This window comes from Crocodylus siamensis, chromosome 5 (genome assembly GCF_052110815.1).
Source record: "Crocodylus siamensis isolate JL-2025a chromosome 5, ASM5211081v1, whole genome shotgun sequence".
Taxonomy (NCBI): domain Eukaryota; kingdom Metazoa; phylum Chordata; order Crocodylia; family Crocodylidae; genus Crocodylus; species Crocodylus siamensis.
This window is the reverse complement of record NC_143399.1, coordinates 54,575,570-54,600,559: the sequence shown is the minus strand read 5'-3', so window position 1 is coordinate 54,600,559 and position 24,990 is coordinate 54,575,570. Positions and strand designations below refer to the sequence as shown.

General features: G+C 43.4%; 1 protein-coding gene and 1 pseudogene across 5 annotated transcripts in view; both read right to left on the bottom strand.

Annotated features, from left to right (window-relative positions):
* The window catches only part of HMCN1 (hemicentin 1), a 356,272-nt gene that overhangs the window by 325,142 nt on the left and 6,140 nt on the right, over nucleotides 1–24,990 (bottom strand). The window lies entirely within an intron of this gene.
* Nucleotides 7,863–8,067, bottom strand: LOC149864129 (U2 spliceosomal RNA; annotated as a pseudogene).

Here is a 24,990-nt window from a genome sequence, read left to right as displayed (position 1 = left end):
CAACCAAATGAAATGTTACATCTTGGCGAGGGCTACCTTTCAGTCAGCAACCACAGCTGGGCAACAGCCCCTGCTTATCCTCAGTCCAAGTTAGAATATGCACTCAGTCCTCTTCAGAAGATTTACTGTCCTTCTTGAGGCCTCAAAATTGACCTGACTCACCTACTCTTATACCCTGGGCATACCTTACTTCAGGCCTCTTCCCCTAGGGATTACTCACAGCTTTCCCCACCTCTCTGTCTCTCTTCTCCCCACAGGCTCACCACCATCCCAGTCTCTGTCTGTGTCATCCAGGAACCATAGCTGCTGGAGAAGTGAGTATTCTGGCTCCTCTGAGCCAGCTTTAGTTGGGCACCCAAACTCCCTGGGTTGCCACCACTCACCCCTGCCAGGGCATCCGGTCTCTCCCTGTTGCTCCAGACTCTCCAGAAGATCCACTTCCAGTCCTCCCCTGATGACATGGGATTCACTTTTTTCTCTTCTTTTATACTAGCACAACCCTGCTGATTTCAACAAAGTATTTCTGACTTGCAGTGCAATCAGACACAATACTTTTGCACTTCTTGTTTTCTTCAATTTATTAGGGGAAAAAATTAAGCAAAGTTTCTCATAGAGAGACTTTAAAAGCTAATGGAATTTAACAAAGGATCTTGGCAAGACTTGAACAATGCTAAAACACTAACCTCATCTAAACCACAAATCCACTATGTCAATGTAAAGAGAGAAAGACAAAATATAACAATGAATAGGTCATATAAAGCACATAAAAGTATATATAAATAATAAAACCTGTCACACTGAGGCCAAGTCAGTCTATTCTTCTTCTGAAGAATGTAACTGCCATTAATAATGAACAGTTACATGTGCATATACTGTATAGGAAAACATACATTTAAGTTGAAGCTAGTCTTATTTCGATTGTCCTTGTTCTTGTGAATTTAAGCAAGAAACAGAATATCTCATTGTACCTATTTGCCTTTTAATTTAAGTCTTCATAAAATAAATGTTTGTGTTTATGATTGCTACTAAAGATAATGCTATAGCAAAAAACATAAAAGCACTTTGCAGTACTATAAGAACTATTGTCTCTAGGAAATTCAATGAGTCTGTTACAGTATACATAATTTTCTGAATGCTTTTAGAATTTATTTTTTTCCACATAAAAGATGCTACTGACCAAATTAATATTTTCCTACATATTTTAAGTAGACTTAATACTTCATTGGATGTGAGTGCAGATTATAGTTCCTTTTTTCCCCTTAAATGCACTACATATAGCAACTTTTTTTTTCCATAAGCACACTCAGTATTCACATTTACAAATTCAGACTATCCCAGTCTCTGAATGGACACCACTCTTATGGCAAATGTATAGTTTCAACCGCTGAATCCCACATACTACCAAGCCCTCTAAGTTTTGATTGTGGTTGCTCCCTGTTCCTAGCTCTAGGACTCTACAGTACAGATGTAGCCCTCATACCTGATATGATTCTTGGGCAGGAGGTCTGAACAGCCCAGCCACCTAGACCTTTAAACCAGTACCTTAACCCTCCTGAGCAACTTAAAGCCAATTACTAAGAACCCAATTACCCAAGAGGAGCTCTCCTGGCAGTGGGAGGTCTGAATACCTAGTTACACTCACCAGGGACAACATGGCAGTCAAGCAAGAAAGCACAGTCTTAGCAAAGAATTTCATAACCACACTTTCAAGCAGCACGAGAGGTAATGGTCAAAGGCAAACAAATTCTTGTCAAGGTTGTGCCAAGAGTAGTGAAAGACACTGCTAACAGGGGAGTTGTCAACCCTGTCAGTAGTCAGGGGTTTAATCAGGGTGCATAAAAAGCAATGATTTTTTAAATAAAAAAAATAGGGGGGCGGTATTTTAATCTTTTTTTTTTTATTTAATTGTACTTTTTTGTTAAGATGCGTCCTTAAAAAAATAAACATATAAAGAGAACATAATGGAAAATATATATATGTAACCTTTTTAGAAGTTTTATAAATAGGTCACAACAAGCCATGGACTATATTAGGAGCCCAATCCCAAAGGCTCCTCTACAGATTAGTAAAGATTAAAGAAAACAACTCCACCCAGTGGAACTCAGTGCTCAGTCCAGAACAGGGGTGGGCAAAATATGGCCCACAGGTTGCATCCAGCCTGCAAGGCCATTCTATCTGGCCTGCAGGGCCTCTAAAAAAATTTAGAAAATTAAAATTTATCTGTCCTTGGTTCCTGTCAAAGATGACAGGAACCAATGTCAGTAGGACCCAGGGGAAGCCCTGAAGTGCTCCTTCAACAGCAGGGCTCACCTGGCCCCGCCCCACCAGCGACTTCTGGAGTCAGGTGGCTGCACCAGCGTGGGAAGCTCAGGTAAAGCGGGGGGAAGGGCAGGGGAGGAGCTGGCACAGGCAGCCCCATGAAGGCTGCAAAAGGGTGCAGCACAGGGCGCCAGGCACAGGGCGGGTGAGGGGCCACTTTTTTCATGGTTAGCAACAGCTTGTAACCTGCCCCGCTGCCAGCCTGGGCCCCGCACTGGCTGTGGGCTCACCTGTCGGGGCTGCATCGGTCGGGGCTGCACCATGCTGGCAGCAGCTGCAGCCCCCCCACTTGCCGCACCGGGCAGCTTTTGCTGCTGCTGCCCAGTGCACAAGCTCTGGGCAGGGGGTAGCAGCCAACAGCAGCCAACACTGCTCAGCACAAGTGCGGGAGACACAGCTGCTGCCATGGCGGTGCAGCCCCAATGGGCGAGCCCAGAGCCGGCACAGGGCCCAGGCTGGGGCTGAGCATGGGGGGGAAGTGGCTCCTCCCCCACCCTTGGCTGGTACCCCACACTGCAGCCGCTCACTGCTCAGTGGCTGCAGCAGGGAATGCCAGCCATGGGGCAGGTGAGGGGCCGTCTTTCCCCCATGCTCAGCACCAGCTCCTTCCCTGCCAGAGAGCAGCATGTCGGGCTGTGTGCTGCCCCTTGCCTGTACCACAGGGCTGCAGGGGCACTGGGAATGAGTGAGTGCAGGAGCAGGACCCACACCCATGTCCCAGGGCCAGTGCTAGCGGGGAGCAGGGTGGCAGGGGTACAGGGTCCCAGCTGGCAGGGACTCTATGGAGCCAGGCCAGCTCCCCCCTCTCCCTGGTGGTGCAGCCCAGCCTGGCTCCACAGTCCCCTGCCAGCCTGCACCCTGCTCTGGACCACACTGGTGCTGGCCCTGAGACTTTGGGCCCAAGACATTGGGACACTAGTCCCAAGATGGTGACCAGGGGGCAGGGCACCTGTCAAGGGGCAGAACTACCCATGTGGCCCACAACTTGGTAAGCGGCCCTCCGCCCGAAATAACTGCCTGTCCCTGGTCTAGAAGATCCCATTAAGGATCTCTCTGATGCTTAATTTTAGTTCTCAGACTATAGATTTGTGTTTCCAGAGATCATAAGCAGACAAGGTTCATTGGGTAGATGTGATATCTTTTATTACACCAACTAAATAGTTGGAAAAATTGTTCTTTGCAACTCTTCAGGCACAAACACCCTTCTTCAGGCACAGAGAGAGTTTGTTGTGTCCAGAGATAGCATCCTTATTAACAGCAGTAAATGGAGATGAGACATAACAGCCCTGATAACGTTACCCACACAGCAACCTTACTGTCTCTCTGTAAGTTTGTGTACACACAGTCAAGCCTTTACCTTTCTCTAAAAGTGCAAAGTTTCAAGAAGTTAAATGAATAAAGGATATTAAAGAATGTACCTTTTGTAGAAAACAGTGCAAAAATGAAGTTTATTTCCTACCTATGGGGGCTTTTTACCATTTTGTATCATCTACATTTTTCCCAGAGCCTGACGAAGGGACTTTGATCCCGAAAGCTTGCAGAAAAGGACAATTTTCTTGCCATTTTCCAGTTGGTCTAATAAAAGGTATCATTTTGGAACCAAGAGTTCTAGATTTTTGTATTTTTTTTGTCTCAGACCAACATGGCTACCAAGTCCACCCCTGAAACATGGAAGATGCTGAATTTTAGCCAATTTTGGATTTTAAACTGGAGAACAACAAGGAAGTTCTTTTACCTCTCTGCCTGCCATCTGACACCTACAGGGAAGGAATTCTACATGATCAACATATCAAAGAGCTACTCAACACAGTTCACAAAAACACTGTCATGGACCCAGAGGGACAGCCTTCCATCTTCAGCTCCCTCTGCAAAAATGAAGTTTATTTCCTACCTATGGGGACTTTTTACTATCTTGTACCATCTATATTTTTCCCAGAGCCTGATGAAGGGTCTTTGATCCCTAAAGCTTGCAGAAAAGGACAATTTTCTTGCCATTTTCCAGTTGGTCCAATAAATGGTATCATTTTGGAACCAAGAGTTCTAGTTTTTCATATGAGATTAAATCAAGGCTGCCTGACCAGTGATTTCAATTGTTATTTAAATCATGATTAAAATCATTTGATTTCAATCAAATCCACCCTCAGTTTAATGTGGGTTTATGTCTCTTTGGGAGCCTCATGTTGCTCTAGAAGGAAGTGTTGGCATGGCCCCTACAGCAGCCACTGATGCCGCTCACCCCTGTCACCAAGTGCCACTGCTTTCTATAGCCACCAGCAATGGGAAACTGTAAATTTGTGGTAGCTGCAGTAGATGCTGAGCCAACAGCTCCTATGACAGCAGTGTGAGGCTGACAAGAGGATGTAAACCTCATGAGGAGGCAACTCCTGCTCCTCCTCTTCCATACCAGGCCCTGGAGAAGGTGACAGTCCCAGATGAATATCCCTGTGGGCCATAGCAAGTCTGCCAGTCATGTTTGAAGCCCCATGATCTAGGTAAAGCTTCAAATGTCTCATATCAAATGAACATTGTAGGTTGCAACTGAATCTGGGATGCAAGTCTACAAAACTAAGACAAAACTGAAAAAGGAAAAACAAAAAAGGAAAACAATAACACATCTGGTTCACTAAAACTGTGGCTAGCATTTCAAACACCACATTATATTAATGGTTAACTGATGCCTCTATGGCACAACCTTTTTGCTATTTTCTTGACTTTAGAGTTAGAAAATTGCTTTGAAGTGTCACTAATGTTGATGGCTCCTACCCAACAACGTTAGTTATAGACACCACATAATTTAAACCTACGTATTTCTAATTGACAACACTGAGACATGGGGAAACCATGATGAAAATTAACCTAATACCAACTACACTGAAACTTCAAACTGTGCTAAAAAAATGAAATTCAGCTGAGCTAATAAAAAAACAGGTCTTTTCACTACGTAAATTTATGTATATACTTAGTGCTGGTAGTTGGAAGAGGAGGAGTAGCCAACATAGAGTTGATAAATGCCATTGGGGAAATTAAAGCTGGATTCTGACCTGATGTATACTGATATAAATCCAAAGTAAAGTCAGTTCAGAATACTCTGAATTTACTTCATATAATGAAGACTGGGACCTGGTCTCTGGGATATCAAGATTTGCTTCTATGCTTACACCTCACGATTACATCACCACTAACTACCTACTCTGATAGTATGTGGTCAGACTACAAAAGGTAAGGTAGGTCTGAGCCATGACATTTCGATAATATTCTCACTTTGGCTAATGACAAAGGCCAGAAACACTGCAAAGAAGATAAAGATCAAGAGAAAGAATTGAAGGAGAGGGGGAGCAGGGGACAGGTTGAACTGGAATATTGAGTAAAAGGAACCAATGGAAATTGGGGGAAGGTACAGGAATGAGCAGGTAGCAGGCAAACAGAGAGATAATGAGAAGATAAAGAAAGAGATGGGACAAAGAAAATAGGAGGAAACATGACAGGGATAAAGGAAAGGAAAGTTGGATTTGTGGTTTATACATAGAACCATGGGTCAGGATGGTAAGGTATTGTTCCTAGCTCTTTCACTGGGAAAGTCATACAAAGTTCTCTGCATCACAGGTAAGGATAATAATACTGGCCTATGTCTTAGGCAGGTGAAAGAATCTAAGGACCTGAGCATGCAAGCAGTTTATTAGATCTAGAGGATCATCAAAAAAGACCTCCTTTACTTCACACATCCGCATCAGCAAAAATGTTGATGTTTGAAGCTCAGTGTCCAAAATGCCCTCTTAAAAGTTTACAAACAAATAGTGTGCGTCACCCACAGGAAGCCAAAGCATGTACTCCTGAAGAAGTCAGGTTTGTGGCCAGTACAAAGAGCTGGGGTTTGGTCTTGTGGCACCCGTTTCTCCCTTTTTCCAAGTGGTTGTGCCTGCTGCAGTAAATGAAGGTGCTGTTCTCAAGCATAAGAGAGTACAGCAACTCACTTGATTAGCTTTAGTACAGTGATGCCTAAGGCTCTGGAGCTGAGTTCGATTGTGGTAGGTGCTGTCCAAGATAAAAAGCAAAAGTGGGAACTGAGAATTAAGCACTCATTTCATATCTTTGCTGCATTAGAGTGTTGATTACTAGCTTCCAGTCAGTGACAGTGAAGCCAGTATATGCTTTATTTCATAGAAGAATTCATTAATAGAAAGGACTAAAATCACAGTAAAAATTACTTCTCACTTATTTCAAAAAAAACAAAACAAAACATTTTCCCCACTATATTGTTTAGAGAGAAACAACAGGAAAAGAAAAAGCAAGCTAAAAGTACAAAATCACATTGGTTCAATGAGCTGCAGTACAACATCTCTAACTAAACAGAAAGCTCTGCCCTTGGAAACCACTCTCGGACATACCATTGTGCAGCTTAAGAGAACTCAGGAAATGTTTCAGTGATATTCAGCGTCCCCAGAGACCCTCAACTTCAGCTTATGAAAATACACTAGTGTCTAAAGCATGAAAATTACAATGGCTTCCTGCTTACACACCCCTCTAGGCCATGAATTTAATTTAAACAACATGGCAGGAATCCAGCAATAACCTACAGTCATGGATTAGAGCCCCTCTCCAGCACAAGCTGCGTGGGACATCTATCTGTGACTACAGTAACACAAGACATTCTCTCTTTTTCATTTAACTCTGCAAACATTTCCCCACCCCTTAAAGAACTGAAGGGAGCAATTTGATTCACTGCACTGGAGCAAGTATTTTCAAAAGTGAAAACCTGAAGCCAAACTGTTTCTGGTTACATTTAATTACATATATCCAGAGTAACTCCACCATATACGCAGAGTAACTCCACTGATTTTAATGGCATCACAATTACGTCATTGAAATTCAGTGCAAAAGTTTGCCCTGTCTTAAGTAATTTTTTCACCATAAAGTCTGTTTTAAGGACAGCTGTCTTGATGCAACAGTCTATGAAATTTTTCTAAAACTAAGTCTTCTTATTTTGTAGCTTTGCCATTCAAACAGCAGCACAAATAATGGGGGGAGACATACAGCTATGGTGGAAAATGTACAGAATTAAGAGGAGGAGAGTAGAGCTAATTCAGTTTTTGACACCAACTTTGCAACTGGTTCTGGTTCCCAGGCCACACAGAACCCCAGTAACTTGACTACCCTCGCACAGGGATCTGCTCCTAGGGCAAATTCACCCCTCTCCCCACCCTACACTGCTGCTGTTCCAGGCCAATGATGGGGTGGAGGATATTCCAGAGCTGCTCCTCCCTGCTTCCAGCCAGGCTCATTGGGGAAAAGAGCAGCAGGTGGATGGGATCCTTCTCTCTGCACAGTCTCCTGGGTGTTTCCTGCTGAGCTCAGCTGCAGTGGCTCTGGAGCCCTCCCCCGACAACCCTCCCAAGCCACAACATTCCCAATTCATTTCACATCAGTGAGGGGCTCCAGAGCTGCTGCACTAGGCTCAGCAGAGGATGGTGGCAGGCGGGTTCACTGGCCCTTGCTCCTGGGCTGGCAGGGAACATCCTAGGAGATGCTTTTTTTTTTTTTTCCTGTTTTTTTGCACCGGTCCTGGAAGCACTGCAATACCAGGTCAATGCATGGAGTGGATGGAGCATGCTCCGGTTCCACCACCCAATACCAAAAAGAATCTGCTCAATATAGACCTCCTATGGAGGACATATCAGAGACAATTACCCTGGGGAGCTCGCCTATGTGGTCACGCTGCTTCCCCTGCCTGCCATAAGGCTAGATCAGTATAACCAACCTAGGAGATGCGCAGTGGAGAAATGTGTCCACTCCGGCTGCTGCTGCTGTTCATGACTGGAGCAGGCAGGAGTGGCTCTGGAACCCCCTTCTCCATCAGTCAGGGAGGGCAGGGATAGCAGCAGAGGCAGCAGCAGCAGACACTCATGCAGCTGAGGACAGACGGAAAGGGAGAATGTGCCAAAAGCAGGGGACAGAGGTAAGATTTTTACCTGATCCATGGACTTTAAAAAATCCCCACTGCTGCTGCCAGTACATCTGCACCACTGCATCCCTCCCGCCGGATCTCCCCCTGGTCTGCTCACACATAGTCTCTTCCAGGGAAAGGGCTGGATTTGCATCTGTTTACTCAAGAGCTTGTCAAAGTTCTCTGCACATGTATGACACAGGAACTAGTCCTGAAAACCCCTACACATTTGAGTTAAAAATAAGTAATGTTACATGCATGTTTAAGTGCTAGGAGGGACTTGTGGCTAATGAGACCATCATTCTAGATGGAGAAATGAAATAATGCTAAAGCACTGAAAGTCACTTCAATACTTTCGGTCCTGTTTTGCTGTTTTTGATGTATGCAGCTCTTGTTGACCTGAGATCTGGATATATGTCTTTTACAAATATATACATACTTTAACCTTTATACCTTTTAAATTGAAGACTGTGGTTAAATATATTTTAGGCAGAGTTATAGCCACAGCAGATACAGAAAAGTCACACACAGTGTCTGTTGGAACAGGAGATGACCAAGGATGCCAGATGTAGTCAGAATGGAAGAGTACATCAGATACAATACAGCAGGTTAACACATCTTAATAAAAGATCTAGACCCATGCATCTGCTTGCATCTGTAAAAAGCTTAGAAACTTTCCCCTATGTGTGGCTCAAATCAAAAAGTTACTCCAATTAAACATAAGTCATGGACAAAAATTATCAGTATAAGAATACTGTTATATAGTGTAGATATAAGTACTTAATAACATATCTAATAAATCACTTATTAATAAGAATTAAACAATGTACTTAATAAATTCTAGTGATCCTCCCTAGTTATGGATGCACCCTCTGGAGTACAGCCATTCAGAGATAAAATGCATCTTCCTTAGCAGAAACAAATTAAATGTATAAAGTAGACCACTTTAAAAGAAAGCACATTTCCTCAATCTACCTTGATCCTCTTAACAAAATTGTAAATTATTAGAACATAGTGAGCAGATTAAGAAACATGGCACATCTCTTTCAGCTGTTCCAGTTCTGCCATCCAGGCTCTAACAAACATATGTTCCCAATATCTTTTCTGATGTATGTCTCCTTCAAAACCAAAGTACAAAGCATATGCTAACCCCAAGCCCCTGATTGGAGAATATATACCAACTGGCCTCTGGACTCTTTTTCCTGTCCTCAGGTTCCCCCCTAACATTCCTTAGGCCACATTCAAAATCAATTAACTAAATCAAATTTCTTCTACTTTTCCCCTTTTCCCCCCACCCCTTTCCACATCCTGGTTATCCAATTCCTGATCAACTACCTCACCAAAATAAAATAATGGTGTACTTCGCTCCTGCAAAAGCTTGCATGTAGCAGCTGGAGGTTTGCCACAATTTGCCTATGTTTCTGTGGCATAGAAACTGCATGAAGTCTTAACTAATTTTGCCCTGACAGTACATTACCTTTGAGACATAATTATTTAAAATGGTCATTTAAAAACTAAACGGAACCATTGAAAAACCCATTACTTCTCTCACACTAAACACATCCTTAGACTTGTAAACAAACACATATAATTGAGGACTTCTAGCTGCAGTAGAGGTGGGCAATTATTTCAGCTGGAGGGCCACCTCAAGAGTTGTGGTGAGCTGTTGAGGGCTGCATGCATAAAGTGAATGGTGAAGATATCATTTTAACAAATTATACATAAAAATAAATCAAATGCTAAAACTCAAACATCTAATATGAAATATTTTAATTTCCTTTTAAACAAATAATGTTTTTCCTGATTTATGTATTTTTGAGAAGTTTATATAGAGGCAATTGCAAATTACCTCGAAATAAAGTCTCTCTCTCAAGGGAACCAAAACCAGCCAGCAGCACACTTGGCCAAAGGAGGGTGCCCCCACCCCCCTCCCAACAGAGCCCTGCCATGGCCCAGGCCTCTGCCCCCAGCAGAGCCCTGCCACCACCCAGCCTCCCCCATCACAACAAGGGAGCTCCTGCCTCAGCCTACGCTCCAACATGCCCCTCAAGAGCCACCTGCACCCCAAACCTTCCCGCTTCCCACGCATTCCCATTCACCCTTGCCCCTACAAAGCCTGGGGAGACTAACGGTCCCCTCTAGCTTGCCCCAGCTCCCCACCAGGGCAATGTAGACTGCACTTACCCATAGCTCAGGGATACTGCTGCCCAACATCCCCCACAGTGCCAGCAAAGGCTGGAGCCACCACCCATGTCACCTGCCCACAGGTCAGATAGAATCAATTAGTGGACCAGATATGGCCCATGACCCATATTTTGCCCATCCTTGAGCTATAGCCACATTGGGCTGTGGTCTTGAGACAAGTTAAGTAGAGTTACACAGTCCTCTTTTGTAAGGAAGGAAACAAATGACCTTAGTGATTTGATGACAATTCCTCTTCCCTTAGAGTTAAGGCTCTGAGTTAATAGGGACCCTAGTTTTCAAACAAGATATTTAATTAGTATCCCAACCAGCTGAAGTCCATTACAAACCCCATGGCATTTCTCATTAAGAGTGTTAATCTAGCCAAATAATAAAATGGGTTATTACATTGTGCTCACTTAAAAATTGTATGAGTGGTAATATTCTTCACTTTCTACTTTTTCTTGTACCAGTTGTTAAATTCAGCCACTGAAGCGGTAGAACTAATTACCCCGTTTAAAGGCTGTGAGGTTACGATAAACTGTAATGTATCCACCCATAGCAATTCTTATGTTGCTCCTTTTGAATAGATTTAGTTTTTCCAAAAAGGTTCCAGAAACTAAGGTGAAACCCTGACTACATTCAAGTCAAAGACAAAACTCCTGTTGACTTTAATGGGACTCAGGAGAATGATTTTCAGTTACCACAAGGTCCCTTTATATTGTTTTTATATCATAAAAAGCCTTAGTTTGTGTGAAATCAATTCCATGAGGATGCCTCAGGCATGGACTGTCTCTTTAATTGGTGTAAAGGGATATAAGGGCTGTAGAGGGAACAGAAGGACCCACAGCTCCTCCCATATGGAATGGATAAGGTATATATCAGAAGTATGGTTGCATTACACATTGGACAGACTTGACTACTAGCCCCTGCTGAATGGGAGTTCCTGGGGAGCAGATTATGTAAAGTTACAACACCCTGGAGGTTGCTCCAATTTATACCCCAGAATATATTACCTTTAGGTAATATAGCTTAAATTACCTTTGTCCCTCAGTTCCATAAACCAGTTTGACCTAAATCAGTTACATCTGATACTACATCCAAACAGGTTTATCTTAAACTCATTTTGGACGTTTTGAAAGCGGTTTATGTGCACTGAACTGTTATAAGTTTAAACCAATTTCTGATCACTTAAACCGGTTTAGTGTAACTTCTGTCCTTAGCCTCATTCTGACTCTAGGGCAGGGACAAAGTAAATGACAATGGGGCTCTAAGTCTTACCTGTTCTTACTACTTTATTTTTGGCATAACAAATGAGGTGATATTTAACAAACTTCTAGCTTCTTTCCCCTTCACTGAGGACTTTTCATATGACTATCTCACCACACAAGGCATTTTTGTTTTGTTTTTTTATAACTAACTTTCAGCACATCTGCTCAAGTGAATAAGATCAGCAACTCAAAAGCCAAGTAAACTGTCAGCGGCCATGTCTACACGAGACACTGACTGCACAGTAGCTCATTACTACTGTGCAGTAGCATCATGTAGCACGAAGCATGATGCAACACTAGTGCACAGTAGTAATGAGCTACTGAGAATCAGTAATGAGCTACTGCACAGTCAGCTTTATCAAAAAGCTGTTTAGGGATACTACTAAGGGATAGTACTTATGTATATGAGCCAGCATCTCATGTGGATGCAGGCAGTACTTGCTAAATTCTACCCTCATTGCCCTCAATGCCCTAAAAAATGGACTTATAATGGATGCTATTACCTTGCTTAAAGTGAGAGAAAGGTATGCAGTATTTATGCTTGCTGGCTTTGCTTCATTGTGGTTTTCTCTCATAAAAAGTTACCATCTCTAAAGGTGAAAGGGACAGTGTCCATAAATCTCTGAGAGTATTGCAGATAATATTCATAGCTTGAAAGCACTTTGGGCTCTATGCCAAATTTTTGTTCTGCTTTTTACTAGTCACTAGAGATTTGGTTTTGTTTTAAATGCAGCTCACTTTGTAGATATATTCATGCACGTCCCCATCTGTGCACAGTCTACAGCCCCCAGCCTCCAGAGCACCCTGGAGTGCTTCAAAAGTGTGAGGAGATAAGCAGATAAAAGCAGGCTTAGACTTTCCCAACCTAGCTGTTTCCCTGTCCCCTCTGCAAGGAGGTAAACCCTGTAATAAATAGATTGATTTGTTAAGTATAGTGCTGCTTAATTCAAAAAAGATATGGAGGAGTTCCTCAAGTCTGATAAGGGGTGCTTTGAGTCTAAAAAGGTTGAGAACCACTGATTTAGTCCTTTAGCCAGTGCTGCCAATTCTTATGCCAACAACACGTCTTTGGCTTCTGGGAGCTCTTATGAAACCCAAGCTCCTGCCTTCATGCAATCTTGGGGCATAAAACAAGACAACAGAAAAAGTAGACTGAACTGTTAGTCAGATGGCAAATGCGTTCTGAGTCTTCTACTAGCTGATGTTAAATATTTCTGTGCCCTTCACAGCCCTTTTTTATTATTGTAATAGACTCATATTGCTGCTTCAGAGACATAAGTATCCCTTCATCTATTTTAGAGAAAACATATAGGGTTGCTCCTGTTAGGACTAGAGCTTATCCATGCTTAAGGCCTAAGAGCAGCTGACTGAAACCTATTTGGGCTCTACCATGCCTGATGACCAGGGATCCTGATTTTCTCCGATAAAAAAAATCCCCAATGTTCAGATTTAAAAAGGTAACCCAAAATCCACATTCTTCCATGATTAAAATGAAACACCACTATATCATAGTTGTTGATAGGGACTGGAAGGGACCTTACAGATCACTGGGTCCAGCCCCCCTGCACTTGAACAGGAAAGACTGCTGGGATCAAATGACCCCAGCAAGTTGGGCGTCAAGACACTGTTTGAAGATCGCCAGGGTGCATGACTATACCACCTCCGGGGGGAGCCTGTTCCAAACCCTCAGTACTTAGCTTGTAAACAAGTTCTTCCTTATGTCTAGCCTGAAGCGATCTTCAATCAGCTTATGTCCATTATTTCTTGTCCTCCCCTGAGGGGCCTTGGTGAATAAATGCTCCCTCACGCCAATGTATATTGATATACTTACAGGCTACCAAGTTCCCTCTGAGTCTTCTCTTCCCCAGGCTGAACAGTCCCAAGTTTTTCAGCCTCTCCTCATATGACCTGTTCTCTAGGCCTCTAATCATGTGCGTGGCCTTTCTTTGCACTCTCTCAAGCTTCCTTCCTGAACTGCAGCGACCAGAACTGGACTCAGAACTCCAGCTGCAGTCTCACCAAGGCTGAGTAGAGATGGAGGATGACATCCTTAACCTTGTTTGAGTTGCCTCGGCAGATGCATGCCAATGTTTAAGTAGCTCCGCCAGCTACAGCATCGCATTGGTGGTTCATGTTCATTTTGTTGTCTATCACAACACCCAGGTCTTATTCAGATCTGGTGCTAGCAAGTTTAGCACTGCCAAGCCTATAAGTGTGTTGTGGATTATTTATCCCCAGATGGAGCACTTTACATTTCTCCATATTAAACGACATCAGGTTGAGATCCGCCCACCTTGCGAGCCCGTCCAGGTTGGCCTGTATTGCCAGCCTGTCTTCGAGCATGACCGTGGTCCCCCATAGTTTGGTGTCATCAGCGAACTTTGCTAGTTCACTTTTAATAGCCAAATCCAAATCGTTAATGAACATGTTGAAAAGCACTAGTCCAAGTACTGAGCCCTGAGGGATGCCACTGGTCACCCTCCACCATAATGACTCAGTTCTGTCAATCATTACTCTCTGGGTCCTACCATGAAGCCAGTTACCTAGCCACCAGACTAAAGTAGTCAAGGCCGCATTTTCACAATCTCTTCATGAGGACTTCATGGGAAACCAGGTCAAAGGCTTTTTTGAAGTCCAGGTATATGACATCAACCTCATTCCCCTATCCAGGTGGCGAGTTACCTAATTGTAGGAAATCAGGTTGGTCTGGCATGACCTGCCCATAACAAAGCCATGTTGGCTCTTCTTCAGAATACTGCCTTCTGCTAGCCTGTCTGTAATGGATTCTTTGATAATTTTCTCCAGGATTTTACCAGGGATTGAGGTCAAACTGACCGGCCTGTAATTCTCTGGGTCCTCCTTTCTCTCTTTCTTAAAGATAGGTACCACGCTGGGCTTCTTCCAATCTTTTGGGACCTCTCCCAAGCACCACAAATCTTCAAATAACTTTGTCATAGGCCTCACAATGAAGTTGGTCAGTTCTTTTAGCACCCTCAGGTGTAGTTCATTTGATCCTGCTGACTTGGAGATATTTAGCCTTTGTAGGTGCTCCCCCACAAGAACTATGCCAACTATGGAAAGGTAGTCACACCCACTACAATCATCCTGTATCCTGTCAAGCAAGCTAACACTCTTGGACTGGTGGAACACCAACATAAAGTATTCATTCAGGAGTTTGGTTTTGTCCTGAGCGTCAGTTATCAGCCCTCCCATTTCATTCATCGGGCCTCTATGCTCTCATTTTTTTTCCAACTTCCTACATAGCTAAAGAAGGATTTTTTGTTGTCCTTGATTGCAGTTGCCAATCTGTATTCAGTTTGTGCTTTTTCTGTCCTGATCTGCTCCCTACAGTTGCAGGCTGTCGCTGAGTACTCCTCTTTGGTAGTTATTCCTGACTTCCACTCTTTGTAGGCTTGCTTTAATTTCAGGAGGTCCATGACTTCCCTGTTGAGCCAATGGGGTCTCCCAGCCCTTTTGCTGCCTTTCTTATGAAATGGAATGGGCTTCCTTTGAGCTTTTAGGAACACTTCCTTGAGGAACAACCACTCACCTTGTACTCCCTTCCTCATCAGACCATGGTCCTGCATGGCTTCACCAACCAATCCCCTAAGTTTATACAAGTCAGCTTTCCTAAAATCAAGCTGCATTGACAAGTTGCAGCTTTCCTAAAATCAAGTCCACATTCACCAAAACCCACGTTGTGGCCACATTTCCTACTGGCCGACTTTCCTGACTTACAGTGGGTGTGAGTGTGTATTTGGTCCGCAGGCCAAGGTGTTTCATTTTAATCATGGAAGAATGTAGATTTTGGGTTACTTTTTAAATATGAAAACTGGGGATTTTTTTTATCAGAGAAAAGCAGGGTCCCTGTGATAACCCACTGAAGGGAGCTGAGCTGATCCCAAGATATAAAACCCGTCCTCTACATCAGATTGAGTTGTTCCATGTTCCATGTAGCTGCAGTTTCCCTATGTAGCTCTGACTATGCCGAGGTGTTCATCTCCCAATTCGTGCCCTGATTTCTGCATTTGCCTCACCCTGGCTCTAGACTCCCTATCATGCTTGCCAAACTCAGTTCTCAGCTTGATATCTGCTTCTGCCTACCAGCCCTTTTCTTCAGGTTTGTGACCCAGTCCTGATCAATAGTATAGACAAGGCCTTGGCCTGAAGACCAAATTCAGCCTGCAAAATTCTGGCCCATAGTGGTTGAGACACTTTCTCCACCCTATGCCATGGGTACGCTGCTCTTCTACATTAACAGGTGTGATTTCTGAACTCAAATAGTGAAAGTTTAAGGGTTTTAAATCCAGGTGACCCAAACAAGAACACCATCACGCTTGCTCTAGGAGTAGAGGATGTTCTATTGGCTTTATGCCAGGCATCCTAATGCCAAACATTCCACTACTTTTTCACAAATAGCTGGATAGACTGGTCCCCACAGAATCACAATATGCATTCCTGCACATGGCTTTTGCCTATAACAGAAGGAATAGAAGAAGAGGTGCAGATGTTCAAATGCTGCTGCAAATACATGTTATGAGGAGAAAACATTAAAGTAAAGACTCTGGAATAATTTTTAGATTTGATAATGTGAAACAGAGTGTTCAGAAGTAAATTTTAATGTTACATCAGTATGTTCTATTGTATATTTAGTGTTTGAACTGTGATTAATGCAAGCTGAATATAGCACTTTTAAGCTTTATAAATTACAGCAATTTGGATGAGATTTTTGCCTGTGTAAACTCCAGAAACTAGATTTGGTAAGTATATCATCCTCAAGACAAGCCTCATTCTTAAATATTAGTAATTAGTGGGAATGGGATGCTTCAGGGCATAACTAATGAACTACAGAACCTTTCACTTCTAGACAAGCAGTTTGAACCTAGCGCAGCTAAGTAAAACTTAAAATTGATAACATTCTGAAGAGTGGTCAGTGTAGTGAAAACAACAAAATAGTAAGTTTGATGTGACGTTTGAAATGGGTCAACAATCTCTTACTAAGTGTTCAGGCTGGTTCCTATTACAATGAGATCTAAATCTCTAGTAAGATCATGTAGCAATAGCAGGGGCCAAAATGCCATTACATTTGCAAGAGTTGGCAACAACACAGTTGTTCCACTGACTTTTAGGGATGGACGAGGGACATCTATGCAATAAGGTCACAACACACATATTTTATTTGTATTCGGTAGTTATTACGCAAGTTTCAGAAGAGATGGAAAAATGTAGATCCTTTACTGTATCCTTTTGTCCATTCAGGGTTCTCCCTGATTGTTGTACAATACCTAAATATTCAGTGCATGACAAAAGTATATAAATAGGTTCTATTTTGCTTAAATGATCAGTAAGGACATAATTAAGCAATGATACTCAAGCAAGCAGACATTTTGAATTTCTATATATGATTTTAAATTTAACTACTATGCAGAGTTCTTATCATATAGATCTATAGATCTCTGTAGGTAAACATTATTAAATGCTATTGCTGGTTGCAGCCAATAAAGTCAGTAATAAAAGATCCACTGAATTAAATCAGCAAAGTTATTCCAACCCTGACAATTTCTGAATATCCCCTCAATTTTTCCAGAAGCTTCTGGAGACACCACTCTAGGGCAGTGGTCTCCAAAGTGGGGTGCGTGCACCCCAGGGTTGCACAAGATGATCCGCTGGGGTGCAGGAAGAAAATATTAGAACTTCTATTTATATTTATTTTTTATCTAAAAAAAAAAGAAAAAAATTAAGCTTTACTAATATTTAATATATGGATTGACACTGGCGTCCTCACTCGGTCCATATGTCAGATGGTCATGTGTCATGTACAGTGAGTAGTACCTGTACATAATTTATAAATAAATAAATATACATATACTGGGGGTGCGTGCTCAAAAATTTTTTACTGATAGGGGTGCATGATCAAAAAAGTTTGGAGACCACTGCTCTAGGCGATGGTTGGGTCCAACTTTTATGGCTAGAATTTTTTTGTCAGAACCAATTGCTAATATCAATCACATTTTCCCTATATATTTAGTTTAGCTACAATCCAAACAACGCACTTAATTAGTAATAAAAGTGATTTGAAGTGATTTTAAAGTGATGACATTTCTCTGCCTGTATTGGAGTCTAACCTCAAACTGTCAGATTGGCCTGGGGTGTCTTTTACTCTTAATACCACAACAGATTCAAATACCAGGTGTTGTCCCTCTTCTCTAAGTACTTTATTCTTCATCCTTGCTTCCTTCCTTTCAATTCAAACTCCAACTATAAATACTGAGTGAAAAAGGAAAGAGTACTGTAAGCACTGCCAGAAGAGCAATCCATGAGTATTCAGGCTGGTTCTTTTAGGGGCTGATGACATCATCTTCCACATAAGCATTATGTCGTTGGCAGTCCTCCCATACAAGAACAACAGTTGTCCAGTGAATAAGTCACTGGTGAGTCCACAGATGACAAAGGAGACAGCAGACATGTCAAACTGTTTTGGGAAGGAGTAGATCCTGGTGATGTCAGGTCACAACTCTTTCTTCTTGTTTCTCGTCAGCCTCCATCATGAAGTAAGTTTTCTCACAATGACCAATGCCTTGCTGTCTTGGGTGAATTCAGAGGTGAGTTCAGTGGCATGGCTGCACTCCTCCTTTCTGACCACACTGTACGAGCATCAGACAGGCATTTTAATTCCTCCACTCCCTACTCCTCTATGCTCAGACACATGTCCACTCCTCTCTCCTTTCCCCTTCCACCTGCTGCTGCAAATGTCCACACTGTCCCAGAGGCAAGGCTCCACAGCCACTTCTGCCCAGCTCCAGCTGGACTGTACAAGGGCTGAGATGAGCCTCAGACAGCATCAGTACAGTTGGATTCACCCTCCCTGCCTGGTCCCCCCAGGTATTCCCTGCCAGCCCAGGAGCAGACAGGGGAGGGGAGCCCCTGAAGCAGCTCCAGAGCTTACATTACCCCTGGGGCAGTGGGAACAGTGGCAGTGGCAGGCAAGGAAGGGAAGGGAGTGAGGAAAGGGGAGGGGAATGTCTGTCCTTGAAACATTTCTTTTGCCCGCCTCTAGAGTGGTGACCTTTGGTGAGCTGGAAGTATAGGAATTGTTTTAGGAGCTGGTTATCAGGCCTCCTTTTGACAAGACCTGTCCAACAGAGCTGGTGCCATATAAACTTGGCTCCAATGCTGGTGGTACTTATTTGAGGAAGAACACTGGCATTCATTCTCCTGCCCTTCCAACTGACATGGAGAGTTTTCCAAAGACATTGCTGATGGTAACATTTCAAAGCTTTCAGGCATTTCCAATATGTCATCCATGTCTCACACCCATACAACAGCATATGGATGAAAACAGCCTCGGAGATGAGAAGTTTGGTTTGGGTCCTGATCTAATAATCATCAAAGACCCAATTTTGGAGATGTCCAAAAGCAGCACTGGCAGATTTTATTCACTGTTGAATATCATCATCTATGTTTACATTTTGGGAAAGGTGTCTATCCAGGTAGGGGCAATAGTCAAAGATTGTACTCTAATTGTAATAATATGGAGGAAGAGCTGGCTGGTTAGGGGTGGGTTGGTAAAGTATCTTGGTTTTCGTGAAGTTGACAGTGAGTCCAAGGTTTTCACATGCTTGACAGAAACAATCAAAAGTGATGTAACGTTCTGCAATTGACTGTGTTGTGAGTAGGCACACACAACACAATCATCAGCATATTGAAGATCAATAATGTAGGTGTTGGTTATCTTGGATTTGGAAAATAACTGGTTAATGTTAAAGAGATTTTCACCCATGCAACACTGAATGCTGATTCCAGATGCAAGTCAGCATAAGCAACATGTAGCAAGAAAGTGAGGTAGCAGAAAAAGCGAAAGGATACCACATGATCTGCCTGCCTAGCGTGCATTCAGGTAGCAGTAGCTTTTTCTTACCCCTGCTATCAAATAAATACTAAAATCTTGGTACCTCTCTCATACATTGTGGGAGGCCACAGGGGACTGAAAAGAGAAGCCAGGAATGGCAGCACAGCAACCCGATCCTGCAGCCAGCATGATGCGCCGTGCCTGAGGCACAGCATTTTAAAAGCAGCCTCACCCTCCAGCTTGGGCGATAGGCACCTGGCAGAGCTATTTCTGGCCCCAGAAAAGGGCAGAGTAGGGAGGATGCCTACCTGAAATCAGAAGTGAGAGTCCTCCGGCAGGCAGAAGCTACAAGCCTGCAAGCAGAAGGTGGCCAGAGGGCCACTGAAGAATCTGGAGGAGTAATCCTGAGAGAGAGGCTTAAGGAGAAGCCTGAGCTTCCAACTACTGACTTGTGGTGTATGGACTGCAATGATCACAATGATCACTGGTGATGATGGACTGCAAATGAGTACTTAAGCTGATTAGTTTTTCTTGCTTTTATTTCTTTTTTTTTCCCTTTTCTGCCTTGTGGTGTTAATTATTTGTTGCGCCCATTTTGAGGGGGGAGATATTCCTCCTGTGGCTGCATTAAGGACTCAGGTATAGCCCTGACTAAGCTGGGTCAAAGGGGAGAAGATCTGAAGATTATAGTAGGGATGAGAGTGTCATTCCCAAAGTGGCAAGAAGCCATGGACTGTGTTTTGTTAGTCCACTATTTTTTGTTTTTGTTTTGGGTTAAGGATATGCCTGAGGATCAGTCCTTATTGAGAGTCTTGTGTGCAGTTGTCCCATCATATCCTGCATCCAATCTTAGAGCTAGCTGGAGCTCACAGAAATTGAAGAGAGGCTGGGACACCAAACATTCCCGCTGAAGTACATTTGATGTGGTTAGGGTGGGGTAAAGGGGAGGTTGGAGCCCCATAAGAAGATGGGCCTACAGCTACTGGGATTACCGATGATTCATTTCCTCCAGCTCCCAAGAATTTATGTGATAACATCAAGTCGTGGAAAGAGAGGGCACTCCATCTGAGCAGATTGGACTACAGTGTTTCTAGACCAAATTAATAGATGAGCAGGCCCACCATATTCTGAACAGATGGGGTTGCAGCCTCTGGAAGGAGAGCATGTGGACACACACAACTGACTCTCCCCCTCCTCATATGCAATACTAACTGGAGGCTTTCTGGTGTCTTTGTTATACAGTAAGCCTCAACATACTCAAGAAAACATATGCACCGCAACTTTCAGACACTCACCTCTTTGAAAGTCTCACAGTCATTGGTACTAGCTCTTTGCCACCATGCCAAATGTTCTACTGTTACATCATGGCACAAAGATGCTTATGCTACAAGCCATAGTAGCACATTAGGGGCTCCATCATGAAGTAAGTATAATGTTTTTATATTATAAAAACATCCAGAAATCCATTCCTAATAACACTACTAGTTCTCATGATACAACAGGACTACAGTTGCAGGGATAAATGGGAGCACCATACAATCTCAGTTATTTATTGAGTCTTCTTCCAGCTCTACACCAAAATATAAAATTCAAGTCTAGGAATTATGTTTAAAAAGTCCCCTCTTCCTCCTCCTGCAGAGCATACCACAACTATACCTCTACCCCCTAAACTAATGGTGGCTTTGTACAGAGCCACCATTGTAAATTAGTTCAGACACACCTTAAATTTTGTTAGACACCTATTAGCCAGTAAAATAAGCCTCCTGGCCAAAGGCTAAGACAATAACTATGGATTTGTCCAGGGCAAAATAGTGGAAATAAGCCATCAGAAGTATGGAATAGCACCAGAAAATTGGCAAGTACCTTGTTAATTTTATTTCACTACAATCTGGCAAAATGTATGACCAAGAGACAACTGCACTGCTTTTATCTGCAGATGATGTTTGTTCATATTTGGAAGATTATCCATGCAACCTTAATAATTTTCATCTTTAAATTAGGTTTAAAATTATGTTGGAAGTAGATGGTCTACTCACTGGGGACAATATATTCCTCATCACTTGCAAGTGAAGTTTTCAAGGCTGTTATTAACATACAAAAGAAGGTTCATATTTTTTCCATTCTTTCACAGAGCTTTATAAGTCCCTTTATTATTGAACAGGGCACATTTCAGCACTTTTTATTTCAGAAGTATAAAATCTTAAGTTATTACCACTGAAGGCCTATTATTAACTCCTTGTGTTTCCCCTCCAAGATTCAGTCCCACCTCTATAAAAAAGCCTTTCATACAGCCCTCCAAACTTTACAAGCTACTGTATAGCACAGCAATCCGCCCATTGTTATGGCAATGCCACCCTATGCATGTTAAAGAGAAGATACTCAGGGGGAAGGTTAAACAATGTGATTTGACCTTGTTCCATTAACTACTCAGACTGATTTTGTAAAGGGAAGAAGGAGAACTGATATTTTGGGTCCAATCCTGTTCCCACTAAAGTCAATGACAGTTATAGTAGGAAAGGAAGTCAGAGCTCACAGTGAACTACAAGATTCTTAACTGAAGTCCAGCAATTGAGGAGAGATTGAAGAGAAGAAAATTCAACTCCCAACTATTACAGACTAGCTGCATGACCCTAAATAAGACCTTTAATTACTCTCTACTGATTCTCCAACTGTAAAATGGGAAGGAGTTTCAAACACTCCTTCAGGGTGACATTTAATTCACTGGTTTCTTAAATGCCTTTCAGAAAGAATCCCTGAAAAACTACACTAGAAAGTTCACATAGGCCTCAGTATAACTGTACTGCAACACAAACACAGTTTCTATAACAGCCCAGGGGAAAAATAAGAGTAGTATTTTAAACACTATCAAAGCATGTTTTTAATAAGGTCACAATATATAGGAAGACATCTTGGTTTCTATGTTATCCAGTCCCTCATAATAAGTACACTATAATAAACTGTTTTGCTCCATTGTTGAGGGTCTGGGTTGGGTGTTGAAACACAACTGTACAACTTAGGTCTAATTTTTAAATGGATTTCTCTTACAAAGAGGTCTATAATTTGGTTCACCCATTAGAAGTGACATACTTATAAACTAGTCTGCCTCACAAAATGTAAGTTTTCTACAAAATATTGATCACTGTTACCATTACCATAGATACTGCAGCTAATACATTAGATAACACTTGGTGAAATAAGATCCTTCCCTTCATTTCTCTTTGAAAGATAAGCTAAAATTACTACAGCATTATTTTAGAATGACATTCACTCTAAATGCATGATTGTTTACAATACAGAGTGTATTACGTAAGGTGAAATTCATTTCTGATGTAACTCTACTGGCTTCACCAAAGTTACACCAGGGACAAATCTAGCCCATTAAACTCCTTTCCATTCCCAAACTCCTTAATGGCATATACGTAAGAATTGGCTGAATAAAGACATTAAATAAGGATATTCTGTGTCTGATCATGTTCTCACTGAAGTCAGTAACATTTATTAGCAGGAGGCCAGAAGTCACTGTAAACTACAAGAGTAGTCTTTGATCTGAAATCTAAAGTAGTACAACATTTTTCTGCGCCAACACTCCTTAAATCGGGATTTTTTAATCTTTGCACTGGATACATAAGTCCTCCAAGGAAATTTTTCTTTGACAACAGAACATTTCACAGTCTATGTAATTTTGCTTTGCTGATTAGGCATTGAGAAAGAACTGCACACACATACAACATGATATTCAGTACAACGATTATTAGAAAATCCAAACCATAACTTCTTCCAACAACCACAGAATGTTAGTGGCAGAGTGCAGTGAGAATCTGAACCAGATCTTAACTTTGTGTAACTCACAATTCTGGACCATATCAACATCACAGATTTTAACTCTCAAATTGTGGGCATTGTATTCAAAATCTCTAGTTGTTGGTAGCTTCTTTTCCACATAGAATACTTTCACTGAGGTTTTACCAAAACCCATGTTGTGGCCACATAGGCTAGGGACAGACATTCAAAAAGCCTGAGCCTGAATTGATTCAATCTCTGCAGGTGAGTCTAACCTGACTAGGCTAAATCAGTTTTGTAACCAAACAGACATCCCAGAAGTGCAGGCCCATGTCTGCAGTGACTCAGGCTAGAAGCCAGGAGGAGGTGCTAGAGCAGCCCTCCCTTCCCCAGGGCTGAGCTGAAGGGGGCATGGCCAGGGCCCAGAAGAATGCTATGATTAGGGAGTCTCCCCTCCCCCCAATAACCAGGGATCCTGGTTTTCTCTGATTAAAAATTGCAAATTCTCTGATTAAAAACCCAAAATCTGTGAAAAATGAAAGCCCCCCCCACAGAGCTGCAGGTGCCCCACACTCTCCCCCCCCCAGCCTCAACAGCCCTCCTGATGCCCTTCACAACAACCCATCAGACCCACAGACATGCAGGCACAGACATGCAGACACAGAGGCACACACAGACACTGACACCCACCCCAGCAGGTAAGTGTGTGTGGGGGAAGAAGCAAAGCAGAGTGGGGGAAAGGCAAGGTGCTGGGGGAGTAGATCAAGAAGGTGGGAGCATGCCCCTGTGCCCACTCCCAGGAGCAGGGCCGGGGGTGAAGACAGGGGTGCCACTCTGCAGGCCACACATGTGCCGGACGTCCTGACAGAGTTCGCACGCAGAGGCTGCCACCGCAACTCTGCCACTGCACCCTGCATTACCATCCCATGGCCACCTGCACAGCTTTGTGGGCAAGTGGCACAGGGCATGGCAGCAACAGTGTGGTGGCAACCACTGTGTGTGGGCCACATATGTGCCACCCAGTCATGGGGGTGGAAAGCAGGGCTTGCATGCAGCAGCCACCCCTGGACCACCGCTTATGCCCTGCGACTGACTGCACAGCTCTGTGGCAGTGCAGGGTGGTAGCAGCTGTGTTCTGGCTAGGGGCTTGTGGGGGGGGAGGCTTTGTAGGCAATCCCTGCCACTGCAGAGCCATGCCCTTCGCTCCTGGATCCTAGAAGTATGCAGGACTTGGGGGTTGTGGGGAACAGCTGGGGAAGGTGGCTGGGGACTGAGGGAGAGGCGGGTGCTGCTGGCCTCAGGTGGCACACTGCAGCCAGGTGCAGAGCCAGGGGGTGAGGGCAGGGGTGCCCCTCTGAGGGGGGCTTTGTGGGCAAGCGATGCGGGACGTGCATGCCGCCTGGCCGTCTGTCCAGGGGAGGGGGAGAAGGAGGCTCACATGTGGCCGGTGGCACAGCTCCATAGCCAGCTCTACAGTGGCAGTGAGGGATGGTGGCTGGGGTTGGGGGGAGGCTCGCACGCAGCGGCCACTGCCGCTTACCTGTGGGTCCATGCCAGCGGCGATGGCAGCTGCATACAAAACCTCCCCATGCCACCATGGAGCCATGCCCGGAGCTGTGTGGCCAGCCACAGGGCAGCAGCGGCAGTGT